Source organism: Trachypithecus francoisi, unplaced genomic scaffold (genome assembly GCF_009764315.1).
Source record: "Trachypithecus francoisi isolate TF-2019V2 unplaced genomic scaffold, Tfra_2.0 Lachesis_group14, whole genome shotgun sequence".
Classification (NCBI taxonomy): domain Eukaryota; kingdom Metazoa; phylum Chordata; class Mammalia; order Primates; family Cercopithecidae; genus Trachypithecus; species Trachypithecus francoisi.
Window position 1 is genome coordinate 44,195,044 of NW_022681459.1, and position 13,821 is coordinate 44,208,864.

A 13,821-nucleotide genomic window follows, 5' to 3' on the forward strand; every position below is an offset into this window, starting at 1 on the left:
CTGGAGTGGGGTGGGCAATCTTGGCTCACTGCAACTCCACCTTCAGGGTTCAAGCGATTCTTTGTCTCAGCTTCCTGGTAGCTGGGACTACAGGTGTGTGCCACCATCCTGGCTAATTTTTGTATTTTTAGTAGAGGACACAGTTCACCATGCTCCTGACCTCAAGTGATCTGCCCCCTTGGCTCCCGAGTGCTGAAATTACAGGTGTAAGCCACGTCCCCAGTCAGCAGTGATTATTTGTAAGATAGGTCAATAACAAAAAACTAGAATTTTGACTCTATATGGAGTGGTTTTTTTTTCTGTTTTTATTTTTTCCTATTGTTCTTTTAAACCTGCCAGCTTAGATCAGGTTTTCCAAAATGTAAGCTCACTCTGTGTTTCTGTAGCAGTTTTAGGCTTTTGGGTCTTGGTTTAAGGTTTAATGTATTTGAGATTATATTTGTGTATTCTCCCAGTCTTGGATGCCTTTTTTTGTTGTTTCATTGTTTCCTTTCCCTGTAGAAGTTGTAAAGTATCCCTAATCTCGCATGGTTATAGTTCATATGTTAGCAGTGATTTTGTGTTCAACACCCCACTTTACAAAACACACACAAACACGCACACACACAGCCAAACCTTGCATTGTCTGTGGGTGTAGTTTCCCTACCTTTTTTTGTGTGTGTGTGTTTTTAGTAGAGACAGGGTTTCACCGTGTTAGCCAGGATGGTCTCGATCTCCTGTCCTCATGATCTGCCCGCTTCCGCCTCCCAAAGTGCTGGGATTATAGGCATGAGCCACTGCGCCCAGCCCTTTTTTTTTTTTTTTTGAGATGAAGTTGCGCTCTTGTCTCCCAGGCTGGAGTGCAATGGCACGATCTCGGCTCACTGCAACCTCTGCCTCCTGGGTTCACGCCATTCTTCTGCCTCAGCCTCCCGAGTAGCTGGGACTGCAGGTGCCTACCACCACGCTTGGCTAATTTTTTGTATTTTTGATAGAGACAGGGTTTCACCATGCTGGCCAGGCTGGTCGTGAACTCTTGACATCAGGTCATCCGCCCACCTCAGCCTCCCAAAGTGCTGGAATTACAGGTGTGAGCCAGAGTGCTCAGCCAAAAAAATAATTTTTACGTAAGCTAGTTAACCAAAAACCACCCCCGTACTCATGAACATTTTTTCATGAATTCGTTCATTTCTATTGGTATACATTTGCTCATTTCAGTAGATAATGTGTATTTGAACCTGGAAGCTCATCCTCATGGCAGAAAGTGTTCAGAGTCATGTCTCTCAGCTTCACTGGTGTAGGTAGAGCAGGCTGCTGTGTGAGATTGGCCTGTTTGAATGAACCTGATTTTTAGGGAATCTCCTCAGGGAGAGTCACACAGGAGGTGCTGGGGCGCCTGATACAGGGTCCAAAAGGGTGTGTAGAAGTGGTTCCAGAAGAAGACTTACAAAGAGGAAATCATGACTCTTTTTAATTGCGGCATTTAACATTGAATTTTTAAACGATCTCTATGAAAAAGAATGTGTGATTAATAGAATAGAGTAATTTGGGTAAAATTGAGTCCATTTCACCAAAATTGGCTTTTAATCAAGTAATAAATCCTTTAAACAGATGCTAAATGTAGTACCAGTACAATTAGATCCTAGTGTACTGAAGAGGTCTTGATAAGTTAAGAAAATGCTGTTGCTTTGAAGAGTTTCAAAACATTTGAGAGGGAGAAAGGCACTCTTCCATTGACCCTCAGTATGCATTTTGATCCATTTGGGGTTGTCTGTTTTGTGTTGCTGCCTGATGCTTCTAGTACGAGGCCAACGCCTTCGTGTCTCGTGTCTTTCCTGCTCCCCTTCTCTGCCATCCCTCTCCCACTCAGGGGAATAGTCCAGCATCAACTCAGTTCATGCTTGTCAACCACCTCCATGCACCACATCCAGCACAGCTCCCTGAGTGACTCACAGTCACCAACCACCAGGGCACTGATCTTTCCTCTGTGTCCTTCCAGTTTGTCCTGAGGATGGCCTGGTTTTAAGAGGCTCACCGCAATGCAAAGACAAAGAAGAAGAAAAAGAAGAAGATGATGATGATGATAACGATGCCCACGTAAGACTCCCCTTTTTTGTCTTTTACGGCAATGTTGTTTTCCTGATTGCTTTACTTCTCAATTAATTTTGATATGAAAATCTGGCAGTGCCCATTATGTACACTGTACCCTATTCTCTTTGTGGAGCTGGAATTCAGTAGGAGTGTCTTCCCACCTTATATGTGGTACACTAGAGTGCTTTTCAATGACAGCATCCATTATCAACTGGAATGCTGAGGCATTTTCCACAGCACCAGTTTTCCTCCTTGGATTAAGCATGTGCATTTGCATATAAAATTAAAGGTAAATTCTGTGAGTTAAGGTATTATTTTTCTATAGCTATCCTCTGTGCTAGTCTTTGGGGACTTTGGTCTATGGCTCAATCGCTGTACCACCTTCTGGTGTTTTATCGTTGTCCAGAGAATAACAGATCTGTGTGAAGCGCACAGCACAATCTGATTCTCATAATGTTTTCTTTTATATAATTGCAGGTAAGAGCTTGGAGAGAAAACGGTATGTACCATGAAATAACTCACTTCCTGAGGGAAAAACTTGCTAGCGTCAGTGTATAGGAACTTGATTCTGGGTTCCTGCTGGGAAACGGGATTGGGGTTCTCGTGAAAGTGATTTTGCTGGTATAGAACTCTGGTCCGAGAAGCTGTAGGAAGGTTTGTCAACCCAGAAGAAAGATTAGGGGATCATGTATGAAGCAGCGTGGGGTGGGAGAATAGCCCATCATTCAGCTTCAGCTAAAGTAGGAGGAGTGGGTGAGTCACTCTCTCTAATGACTTATTCTGGTGTTTTTCTTTCTAAAGACTAGACGCTGGAGAGTATAAGTGATGAGGAGACTGATCCAGGTAGGGAGCTACGTGCCAGGAAAACCCAATGGGAAAAGGTTCCCAGGAGCCTCCAGGTTATCCCTGCTGATTGGGAGGAGGGGCTGAAGGAGGGGGTATGAAATCAGAAAGAAAATGGAAATACGTGTGAGGTCTGGCTTGTTGTTTTCAGAGTTTCTTGGCATCATGGTAAGAACTGTCTCTATGGGCTATGGGGGTGCCGCGTTCATGAGAGATTCTCTTTGCAGTCCACCTGCTCTTTTCTGCCTGTGGAACATCAGAACCTTTGGTTTGGATTAGTCAGCACTCCTGGGATTGTGCACAAGGGTGTTGGCTTAAGCACTGGGTGTCATCTGTGATGAAGGGAATCTGGGGGACACAGCTCTCTCACAGGCATTTCCTGGAACCTAGAGAAACAGTTCTTCTGTGTGCCAAGGGGAAATCGAGAATCACCCTCTGAACTTTTAGGACGTGTTAGTGCACGTTCATGTTTCTGTCCTCACTGTGCGCTCCTGGTTAAAGGGATCTCCTGGGGTGGATGGCGGAGTGAATATTCATGCTGGGCTCACTGATAAAACTCCAGTCTCCTTTGAAGGGAGGAGGAATGTTTGACCTTGAGCACATTTCCAGCCTCCATTTCCCAACCCAATCACAGATTCTGAGATGAGGTTTCTTTCTCCCCAGTTCTCTAATTTTTGGGGAAGCCAAGAGTTCCTTCCCACAAAAGATAGTATCACACTATTTCCTGTCTTCAAAATTTTGGCTTTGGTTTTGGCTTTTGAGATGATATTCATCACTAAAGTTCTAGACCTTTTTTTTTTTGAGCCGGAGTCTCGCTCTGTCGCCCAGGCTGGAGTGCAGTGGCGCGATCTCAGCTCACTGCAAGCTCCGCCTCCCAGGATCACACCATTCTCCTGCCTCAGCCTCCCGAGCAGTTGGGACTACAGGCATCCACCAACATGCCTGGCCAATTTTTTGTATTTTTGATAGAGACAGGGTTTCACCATGTTGGCCAGGCTGGTCATGAACTTCTGACCTCAGGCAATCTGCCTGCCTCGGCCTCCCAAAGTGCTCAGATTATAGGCATGAGCCACCGTGCCTGGCCAGGGTTATTTTTAATATAATTGTGGCTGTCTCAAGTAATGGTGCTTTGAGTATTTTTGTCAGTGGTTTTGGAATAACACAAGCACTCACTTCTGCCGAGTACACTGTTAGAAGGGGGTATAGCTTTCATTGTCATAGATAATGCAAAACTTTTTCCAAAATGATGACACCAATTCATGCTCCTCTCACAGCATACGTGAGTAGCCATTTCTCCAAATCCTCGTCGACTCTGTTTTATCTCTTTCTAAAAACTATCACTTTGTTTAGTCTTTCATTTGTATAACATATTGCTTAAAATGTTTACCAAAAAGAAATGTTGTTTGACTCTAATGATGCAGCGCAGTAGGTTTGTTTACACCGCCTCACCACAGACACGTAAGTAATGCATTGCTCCAACATTCTAACAGCTACGACTTTACTAGGCAAAAGGAAAGTTTCAGCTTTGTTATAATCTTACGGGACCACTGTCATACATGTGGTATGTCATTGACCAAAATGTCATTCTGCCACATATGGCTGTAGTTAATAAGCAGGTGCTGAAGTTATAAGAATGCAAATAATAACAGATACAAATTGAGTATCAGATATTATATGGACACTTCTCTGTCTTGCCTCCTTGAAGTGTCACAATCACTTTGAGACAGAATTAGTTTAGTTATAGTCATTATACAGATGAGGAATGTGAGTCTCAGCTAAGTAAATTACTCATGAGACACACCATGAGTTGGATCTCTTTAACACCAAAGGCTGGTCTATGAACTAACATGCTACACTGCCTGTCGTGGCAAAGTAGACTTACCATAAAATGAAATGTGCTTCCACAGCTGGGCATGGGAGCTTAGTAGCGCTGGTGTTACCCATTGCTCCATGGCTCAGAAATTGGTCTTGCTGAACCTCGGATGGAGAGGCTCTTGGTTCAGGGACTGAAAAGTTACAGGTTATATGAGTGCAATTGAAGGATTATGCTTCCATAGAGCATGTGGTTGTTCTCATGGAATGAGAACAGAGAGAATCAAAGAGAATCACCCAGAGCAATACTCTGTCTCAAAAAAAAACATTGCCCATCTAATAGGTTAAAAATTAGATACAGTCAACCACACTGGTCTAAAATGTGCTTTTAGACAGTGATGGGAAAGAAGAAAAAAATTAAAATAGTTGATGTGTTCTATATGGGAGTCTGAGATAAACTGCTGTTAAATAGAATTTTATATGAAGTTCTTTAGGCAATAAGTAAAAATGGAAGGGAAACCTGATGGCAGAGAGCAGCCAGGACCACAGTTGCCTGTGGATGCAGAGACTGTGGTGGAGCCTGGAACGCACCAAAGACCACGAGTCCCCGTGGGCAGTCAGTTCAGTGACAGCACCGCTCATTATCTGATCTGCAGGCACCCCAGTAGCACATGGAGAGAACAGGGAGGCCTAAGATGAGTCCGGGCCTTGGAAGGTCTGCAATGAGGGGATCTTGGAAGATGTGAAAAGCATCCTGGAGGGGGAGGTAGCCCTGCAGCTTAGCGGTCCAGTTTCCCTCACTGATCTGACTTGGTATGGCATTGAGGGGCTCACACAGCAGCCCCCAGTGTCCTCCCACTTCCCTAAAGGCTTAAACACACCATGACGTGGGTCAGTTTCTTAAAGAGCACAAGAGCACATTACTGAACAACCGGAATTGCAGAGAAGTGGCCTCGTTTCCTGGAAGTGTTTCAGGGAGGGGAAGGTGGTGAGGCTCCACTGGGGAAATGCTCATGACCGAAGAAAGATGAAGTCTAAGGATTGGCGGTTGGGCTCAGCCACATGGAGACCACGTGGTGCCCTACAAGAGCAATCTGGTGGTGTGGTACTGGGGAGGGGAGAGGGCCAGGACCACAGAGCCTGTGCAGGGATTCAGAACAGAGGCTCCTCAGAACAGGCACAGGAGATGGTCTGTAAGGACTTGTCCCACTCCAGTGAGGGCATGAGGGGCAGAGAGGGAGGAAAGCAGCCCCACATAGGAGGATACCTAGCGTGGGGAAGCAGGTCTCAGAAGAGCTAGGTTTCAGTCTAAGAAAGGAAAGAATGTTCCAGGGAGAGGGCGAGGCCCTGGGGCCTCCAGAGAGCTTGGAAAAAAGGTTTCAGCAGACGGGATCAGAAAAGGAGTATTCAGGGCCTTGAGGGGGAGGTGAGCTGAGCTTCTTGTAGACCCTGATGCAAACAGGGATGAAGGACATAATGAGATTAGTCCTGATTCTGAGGCAGAGAGTGGTGAGGAGGCTGTGAGTTTGGGAAAGTGAAGGAAGGGCCTGGCTGGGAGAAGGTGGTGCTCTGGGCCCTCTACAGTCCTTCCAGGGAAGGTCAGAGCCCAGAGAGGCCCAGGGCTCCCTCCTGACACCTGCACAAACAGATGTGCCTCTGGTGGGGGGTGCTCTATAGACTGCTGTGGGGTGAGGGAGCAGCTTCTCCTGGGCATAGGACCCCAGGCACCTGCAGGATGCAGGCCTCCAGGCCCCCTCAGATGCCTGCTGGTGTGTCTCTGAGGGACTGTAAATTAGCTTCTTGGGTACCCACAATGTACAAAGCACTTGTTTTCAGTATGATGTACCTGGCACTGCCAAAATCATACCCATTTATGATAGGCACAACTACTATCCCCACTTTAGAGCTAGGAAAACTGAGGCACTGAGCAGTTAATCAACTTGCCCCAGGCTCCATAGATAAACAGTCGGTGTAGAGCTGGGGTCTCAACACAGCAGGCTCCCTCCATAGTGTGGGCTTATAGCCACTGGCTGTCCCACTGCCCTTGTCCAGCCTTGGCTGTCTGGGGTGGCAGTTTGTGCCTTTGGGCTACAGTTGAACTACCAGTTGCCTCTTCCAGGCTGGCTCCCATACCTCTCCCAGCAGCAGCTTCTTAAATCCCAGAAGCTGAAATGGTGTGGTAAATGGGCCTTGGAGTATGGAGGCAAGAGTGTGGTGCTCAGGACTTCTAGGACCCAACACAGGCTGTGTTCCTGGCCCTCCCCTTGTAACAGAGGCACCTCTGTCCCTGGCTAATGAGTTCCCGCATCTCTAATTTCTCCTCAGCCTGGACTGTAGAGGTGGGAGCCCAGGAGATGCTGGCGTGGAGGCTGCTTAGTGGGATGACGTCACAGTGCACAAAGCTGGGAGCCTGCACTCACTGAAAAGGGGTTGTCTCTTCTTCATCCAGGGTGAAGCCCTTCAACCAGGGTGCTGACTCAAAGGGAAGGCCAGCGCGTGCTGCAGGGACATCTGAGGGAGGCTCAAACTCTGCAGTCAGGCATTTTGCCTGGCTTGGCATAAAGAAGTGATGGAGACTTTCCTGTGATTCCTAGGCTCCCCTCCTGGACAGCACCAGGAATGGGCCTTCGAGGGGGCTGGGCTTCAGGCCAGCCTGGCGGCGTGCTTGGGTGACTTGGGAGAATGTAGCTGTTTGCTGGGAAGATCTTAAGGAGGAAACCAGAACCTCTCTCTGTCCCAAGCTCTCATCCCTGGGGGAGCCTGTTAGGACAGAGTTCATCCTCAGTCAAAAGAAAGTGCATCTGGTTTCACATTTTACCTTCCTTCCTGCCACCCAGAGTGGGAGCAGGCAAACCTGGCTGAGGAGAGCCACACCCAGCCACACCCCATGGGTCAATCACTGGAGCTTCTGAAACCTGGGTGGTGCCTGGTACAGCTGGGTTCCTTCCTTCCCCCAGCCCAAGTTCCTGCCCCCAGCTTTGTCCCTGGAGGTCTCAATCCTGCTCTCTACATTCTGAGAGGAACTCTTGGCCCCAGCAGAGAGCAAAACTCCAAGGGCACCTCCCATACACCCCCCAGCGCTGGGTTCGGCCTGTACCATCCGGGACCTGGTGCTTCTGGGCCTGGAATTTTGCCTTTGGCAAGAGAGTGAGAAGAGACGTGACTGCTCCAGGAACGGAAAGTGCCATTCCGACTTGAAATAAAGAGACTGAGCGCATTGATTCAGGTGCAGAGGTGGCTGATCAGATCTGACCCGAGGGGCTCAGGGTTTCCACTCAATGACATCAATGGTGATCTGGGTCGCCTGCCGTAAGGCCTCACCCTTGTAAGCCTTGCTGTCAGAGTCCTTCTCCAGGACACAGAAGGTGTGCATGTGGGCCTGCAGGACCTTCCAGCCCTCAGGGGCCTCTGGCAGCGTGGTGAAGGCCTTGGTGGCCTTCAGGCACACCCTGCCCATGGGTGAGTGTAGCGCCTTCAGGAGCAGGCTGATGGCTTGTGTGTCCAGGGACACATACTTCTCAGCAGGCCACCAACACAGGGCATTCCTAACAGGCTGAAGGGATCTCTTCTCACCCCCTCGCACCCTAGCCCTCTTTTGACCCTTGTGCCTGCAGTCTCAGGGGAGGTGCCACCCCGTCCCCCTGCTGCAGGGATTCCCTGACGCATTCACGCAGCAAGACGCTGAGGCAAGAGCTGGGTTTCCCACCTCAGCACTCTTTTGAGCCAGGTAATTCTCAACTTGGGGCGCAAGTTCCCCTGCTGTGACCTTTGGGGATGACGCAGAAAATGACTGGACACAGAGGATTGGGGGAGGCTGGGGAGGCAGCAGTTTCAGAGAGCAAGCTCTCTCCTGTAAAGCCACTCTCCTGATCGCACAGAAAGGGACCTCTGTGCAAACCTAAGAATGATGGGGCTGGGACGGGGCCTGGGAACATGCATTTCCACAGACCACCCGGGGTCTGGTTCAGGGGCCACACTTGGAGAAATACCCGAGCCTCTAATGAGACTCAGAAGAAAGAGAAGCCAGGACCTAGGGAAGGCAAGAGGCCCCCCCAGCAAGGGGACATGACCACAGCCACGGCAGGGACTCTGGGGGTCGGTGACCGGCCCATCCTCACAATGAGGGGCCCAGTGTGGGAACACCCCCCAACCACCACAAGCTCTGAGTCTTTGTGCTCCCCCAGTTTTGAGGCCAGGATGTAGACTATGGTCCCGTGTGACCTGGGGTGAGAGACGAGACACTGCGCCTCCGTTTCCTCACCTGTGAAGGCAGACATCGCCTCCCTGGAGGGTTGTCTAAATGTGAGGTTTGGAGACAATGCGTGGCACACAGGAGGCTCTCAGTGACTGCTGGGTGTCAGGATCGTCATCAGTGCTTCTGTTCTTGCCTTCCTCATGGGGAGGAGGTGCCAGACCCTCTCCTGCATGCTCCTGCAGGCAGAGGCCAGGATGACCTCCTGGAGCTGCTCCTCTGCAGCTTCTACACCAGTGAGCAGATCAGACCCTTGTTGATGACACCGCGGGCCGCTGCACGACAGGAAAGGGCACTGAGGGTGGACCGGCCACACCCCCTCCCATGCTGGTTGGCCTCAGAGCTCAGGAAGGATTTTGCAGAGCAACTGGGTGGGTTTGAAAAGAGAACTTGCAAGTTCCCCGTCACCCCCCAAAGCTGCCTGGCCAGGGGCCTGAGAAGCCAGCAGGAGGCTGTGGGTGAAGCCATGTCAGGGGCTGAGAGGGCAGATGCAGAGGACCCAGGAAGGGCCAGCCTTTGGTTGCTGGCATCTCAGGGGACATCTGCCATAGCAGGGCACAGTGGCCTGAGAGGCAGCAGCCACCCCTGGGAGGTCCGGCAGTTCACTGTCGCGGGGCCCAGGCACATGAGGGGACCCTCCGCTCTTCCCTACCACCGCCCCAGAGTAGGGGAGCCAATAAAGCCCCCCGTTCCCACACAAAATATTTCAAAGGAGTTGGAGACTCACGCCTGGTCAGACCAGCCCTTGAGAAGAGCTTGGGTTCGACTCTGAGATGGAAGACCTAGAGTGTAGGCCGGTGTCTCACACACCAAAAAGAGCTGTGCCCCAACTAAAGGCGACGGGGTCTTGAAGGGACCTGGGGCTCTGTGGGAAGGGGGGCTCCACATGGCACAGCTGGGGTACAGGTACTGGGAGACGTACAATGAGGCAAGGGTCCCCCATAAACAGGCCCCACTTGGCTCCTCCCAGCTGGAGCTGGAAGCCTGGGAAGGAAGTGGTCTCTCCCTCGAGGCCTCGAGAGCCTGTGGGGCAGGTAAGGGGCGAGAGATTTTACGGGACGTGGAGGCCTGTGGAGGAGACAAGCCAGAGGGGTGAGGAGGAACATCAGTCCCTAGAGGGGCCTGGGCAGACACTAGCTTTCACTAAAGTTACTTCTTTTTCCATCATGAATTTTTTTTTTTTGGTAGGGTCTCACTCTTGTCACCCAGGCTGGAGTGTAGTGCCATGAACTCAGCTAACTGCAACCTCCACCTCCCAAGTTCAAGTGATTCTCCTACCTCAGCCTCCCAAGTAGCTGGGATTACAGGTGCACACCACAATGCCCAGCTAATTTTCTTATTTGTAGAGATGGCATTTCGCCATGTTGGCCAGGTTGATCTCGAACTCCTGACCTCAAGTGATCCACCTGCCTCGGCCTCCCAAAGTGCTGGGATTACAGGCATGAGTGCATAATTAGCCTGTGCCTGGCCTAATTTTTGTTTTTAAATGTCATATTAAAATATCATTTATCTTGATTCTTGGGATTTCTGGCCCCTCTTAAATTTGGCACCAAGGCCAGCATCTCACTGACCTCTCCCCAGTCCTCTGGGTATGGCAGGAATGGAGGCAGGGGCCACAGAGGATGGCGGCTGCTGTCTCCACAGGGCACCCAGGCTGCTCCTTTCTCCCTGTCCCCCCCCCCCCACCGCGTATGTGCCGCCTCCACGCCCTTTCCCCCACTGGGCGGGGGCCACCTCCCCGAGCTCCAGGTGGTGGGCTCCAGCTGATGTTGTAGGGGCCTTCCTTGGGGTCCCTGGGTCACTGGACCTCAGCCAGGGTCACCTCCTAGGACTGATCCCTAGGAAACCCAAGCCCACATAGGGTGCAGGTGCCTCTGAGGGAAAGGCCCTGGGGAGGGCTTGTGGGGGGACACAGTGCAGCCCCTCTCCCTGTGTGACCCCAGTCCTTTCTCTGTGTGGGGGGAAGTCCCCAGATAAGGCACTGAGCATCTGGGTTCATTTACAACCTTCTGGGTCACAATGGCCTGTTCATCACTGGTGAACTTTATACCCCACATAATAATCATTTCAGGGACAGCACCTCCATCTCAGTGGTCTCATAGGCAGGTCCTGCTGTGATCCCCATTGTACAAATGGGGATAGAGGCCAGAGAGGTGAGGCCACCCGCCCAAGTCACTCAGCTCATATCACAGAGCTGGCAGAGTTCATGAGTACTTTGGACAACTGCACCAAATGCGATGGATTGGGATAACTAGGTCAAGATGTAATTTCACAGAAATAAAGGGAAGACCTTGTACTTTATTCCAAATACCAACTCTGAAAGGAACTGGACAATAAAGATAGTGCCAGCTCAGCAGCACTAGTGATTGAGAAAGTCACAGGGCTTTAGTTAGGCCAACCGAAGCTCTTCCCTGTCCCTGTCCCCTGAGCTGATGGAGCTGACATGTGCACTTCTGCGGCCTCAGTTTCCCCTTCTGCAAAGTGAGAGTTCCTGATTGGTGAGGGCCTTGCATCCTGATGCCCACCCCTGCAGTGGCCGTGGTGAGGGCTTCCACGAGGAAAGCTGACCCTGTGCAACTCCAGCAGTGCCCCCATCAGGGGAGGGTTAAGACTAGTGGGTGCCAGGCTGGGACCCGGGTCTGAGAGTCCTGCAGGTACTTCCAGGCAAGGAGTCCCCATCGGGGTCAGGCTTTGTGCCAGGGCTGAGATCCTGGAGGAACCAGACTTACCCCAACTCAAGTCCACAAAGGGAGGGTGTCATGTGAGCTGACAGCCACATGCAGTGTGATGCCTGCAGGAGAGAGACTGGGACAGGGAAAGCCCAAAGGGTCTACACAGAGGATGAGTGACAGGTGTAGGGGACACCTGGAAGGGGACTCCCAGGCATAGAGTCTCAAGAAGCTCCAGGTGGCCCACAGGGCTGGAGCAAATGAGTCCTGGGGCCAAGGTGGTCTGAGAGCAGGCTAGACAGGTACCAGGCCCAGACCCAGAGAACTCATCCCTGGGGGACAGACTCATCTGGGGAGTCCTGGAGGTTGTTTGCAGGGAATCGATGAGACCAGTCTTGGATGGGGGGGGCAGGGGTGTGAATCCAGAACTAGGGACACCCCAGGGAGGGTGTTGTGGTGACCCAGGCAGTTTGACTGATATGAGGACTCAGGAGAAGGGGGAACAGCAGGAGGAAGAGCAAGGACAACCCTGGGTTTTTTTTGATAAACAGTGAAGAGAACACTGTATGTCAGCACATCCTGTGTTTTAAACAAAATGCCCAAGGGAAGTGGTGGTCTGCAAAGCATCCCAAGAAGGCAGCAAGGGCTTGGCTTGGTCTCCCCCAAGGCCATCCACTCACTGACTTGCTCATAAAGGCTTACTGGGGGCCAGGTTGGGGGACACAGGGAGGGTGGACCAAACGGAGGGGGACTGTCCAGTCAGGAGGACAGATCATGGCCCATTTTTGGAGCAATAGAAGGGGAGGGGGTCCCCCCTCTGCAGTGGAGGGATGCCAATACTGGTCTCACAGATCGAGCAGCACTGGCTGGTGATGGGTGCCCCTCAAAGTCAGCAGTGCTAGTGGAGAGGAGACCAAGGGCTGTGGAGGGGAGCCCCTGGGGGACGCGAAGGGAGAGGCTGACAGACCACACGGTCCTTGTGGCTCGCCTTTATCCTCAGATCCAGGAGGAGTCTTTGGAGAGATTTGGGTAGGAGACTGATCATCAGATTTGTGTGGTTCTGGTGAGAGGCTGGTGTAGACCAGATTAGAGGAGGGAGGCCCAGGGCGGACAGTGGGGGTAGCCAGGTCTGGGGGAGGTGAGCAGCCTGGAGGAGGCACAAGTTTAAGCCACCCAGGGGCCCAGATTGCTGTGAAATGGGTGGGTGAAGCTGAATTGAGGGCACCAGAGGCTGATAGGGAGTAGTAGGCATTCTCGGGCCTGCCTGAGGGAGACTGGATTTCAGAAACATGTATGTACATTCCTGGGCCGGGTGTGGTGGCTCAAGCCTGTAATCCCAGCACTTTGGGAGGCCAAGGCAGGCGGATCACGAGGTCAGGAGATCGAGACCATCCTGGCTAACACGGTGAAACCCCGTTTCTACTAAAAATACAAGGAAATTAGCCGGGCGTGGTGGCGGGCGCCTGTAGTCCCAGCTACTCAGGAGGCTGAGGCAGGAGAATGGCGTGAACCTGGGGGATGGAGCTTGCAGTGAGCCGAGATCGCGCCACTGCACTCCAGCCTGGGGCACAGAGCAAGACTCCGTCTGAAAAAAAAAAAAAAAAAAAGTACATTCCTTTTAATCAAGTCATTCCACTTCTAGAAATCTGTCTTGGAGACACAAAATTTCAGCTAAAAATTCTTAATGTGTGGGAGGCTGAGGTAGGAGAATCGCTTGAACCTGGGAGGCAGAGGTTGCAGTGAGCCAAGATTGTGCCACTGCACTCCAGCCTGGGTAACAGAGCGAGACTATCTCAAAATAAATAAATAAATAAATAAGTTCATGGAGGGTAAAGTGGAAACAGCCTAAATGTCGAACATTAGGGGGAAGTAAAATAAACTCTGTTACATCCATGGGAGGGACATTAAACATTGAAGAATTGAAGATAAGTATGTTTTTGACAACTGTAATGACATAATAAACATTTTAAAACATTTAAATATTTGAAACATTTCTATTTTAATTTACAGTAAACTTTACTCTTTTTGGTGTAGCTAATAAAACCTAGTATAATTTTTAAAAATATCATTGACTCATGTAACTATCACGATTGAAATACAGAATATTTCCACCACCACCCCCAAATTTCTCTAAGCACCCCTTCTTTAGAGACACAGTCTCACTGTGTCACCCAG

The 13,821-nt window shown here is 50.6% G+C and overlaps 1 long non-coding RNA gene across 2 annotated transcripts; it reads left to right on the plus strand.

Moving 5' to 3' along the window:
* The first annotated feature begins 1,744 nt into the window (after positions 1-1,744).
* On the plus strand, positions 1,745-7,946 carry LOC117096102. Of its 2 annotated transcripts, XR_004442349.1 has the most exons (3): positions 1,745-2,076; positions 2,548-2,913; positions 7,175-7,946. It is a non-coding gene; the product is annotated as an uncharacterized LOC117096102 (long non-coding RNA). The 2 variants fall into 2 exon arrangements; XR_004442348.1 differs by lacking the exon at positions 1,745-2,076 and having other exon boundaries at positions 2,083-2,913.
* The last annotated feature ends 5,875 nt before the right edge of the window (positions 7,947-13,821 follow it).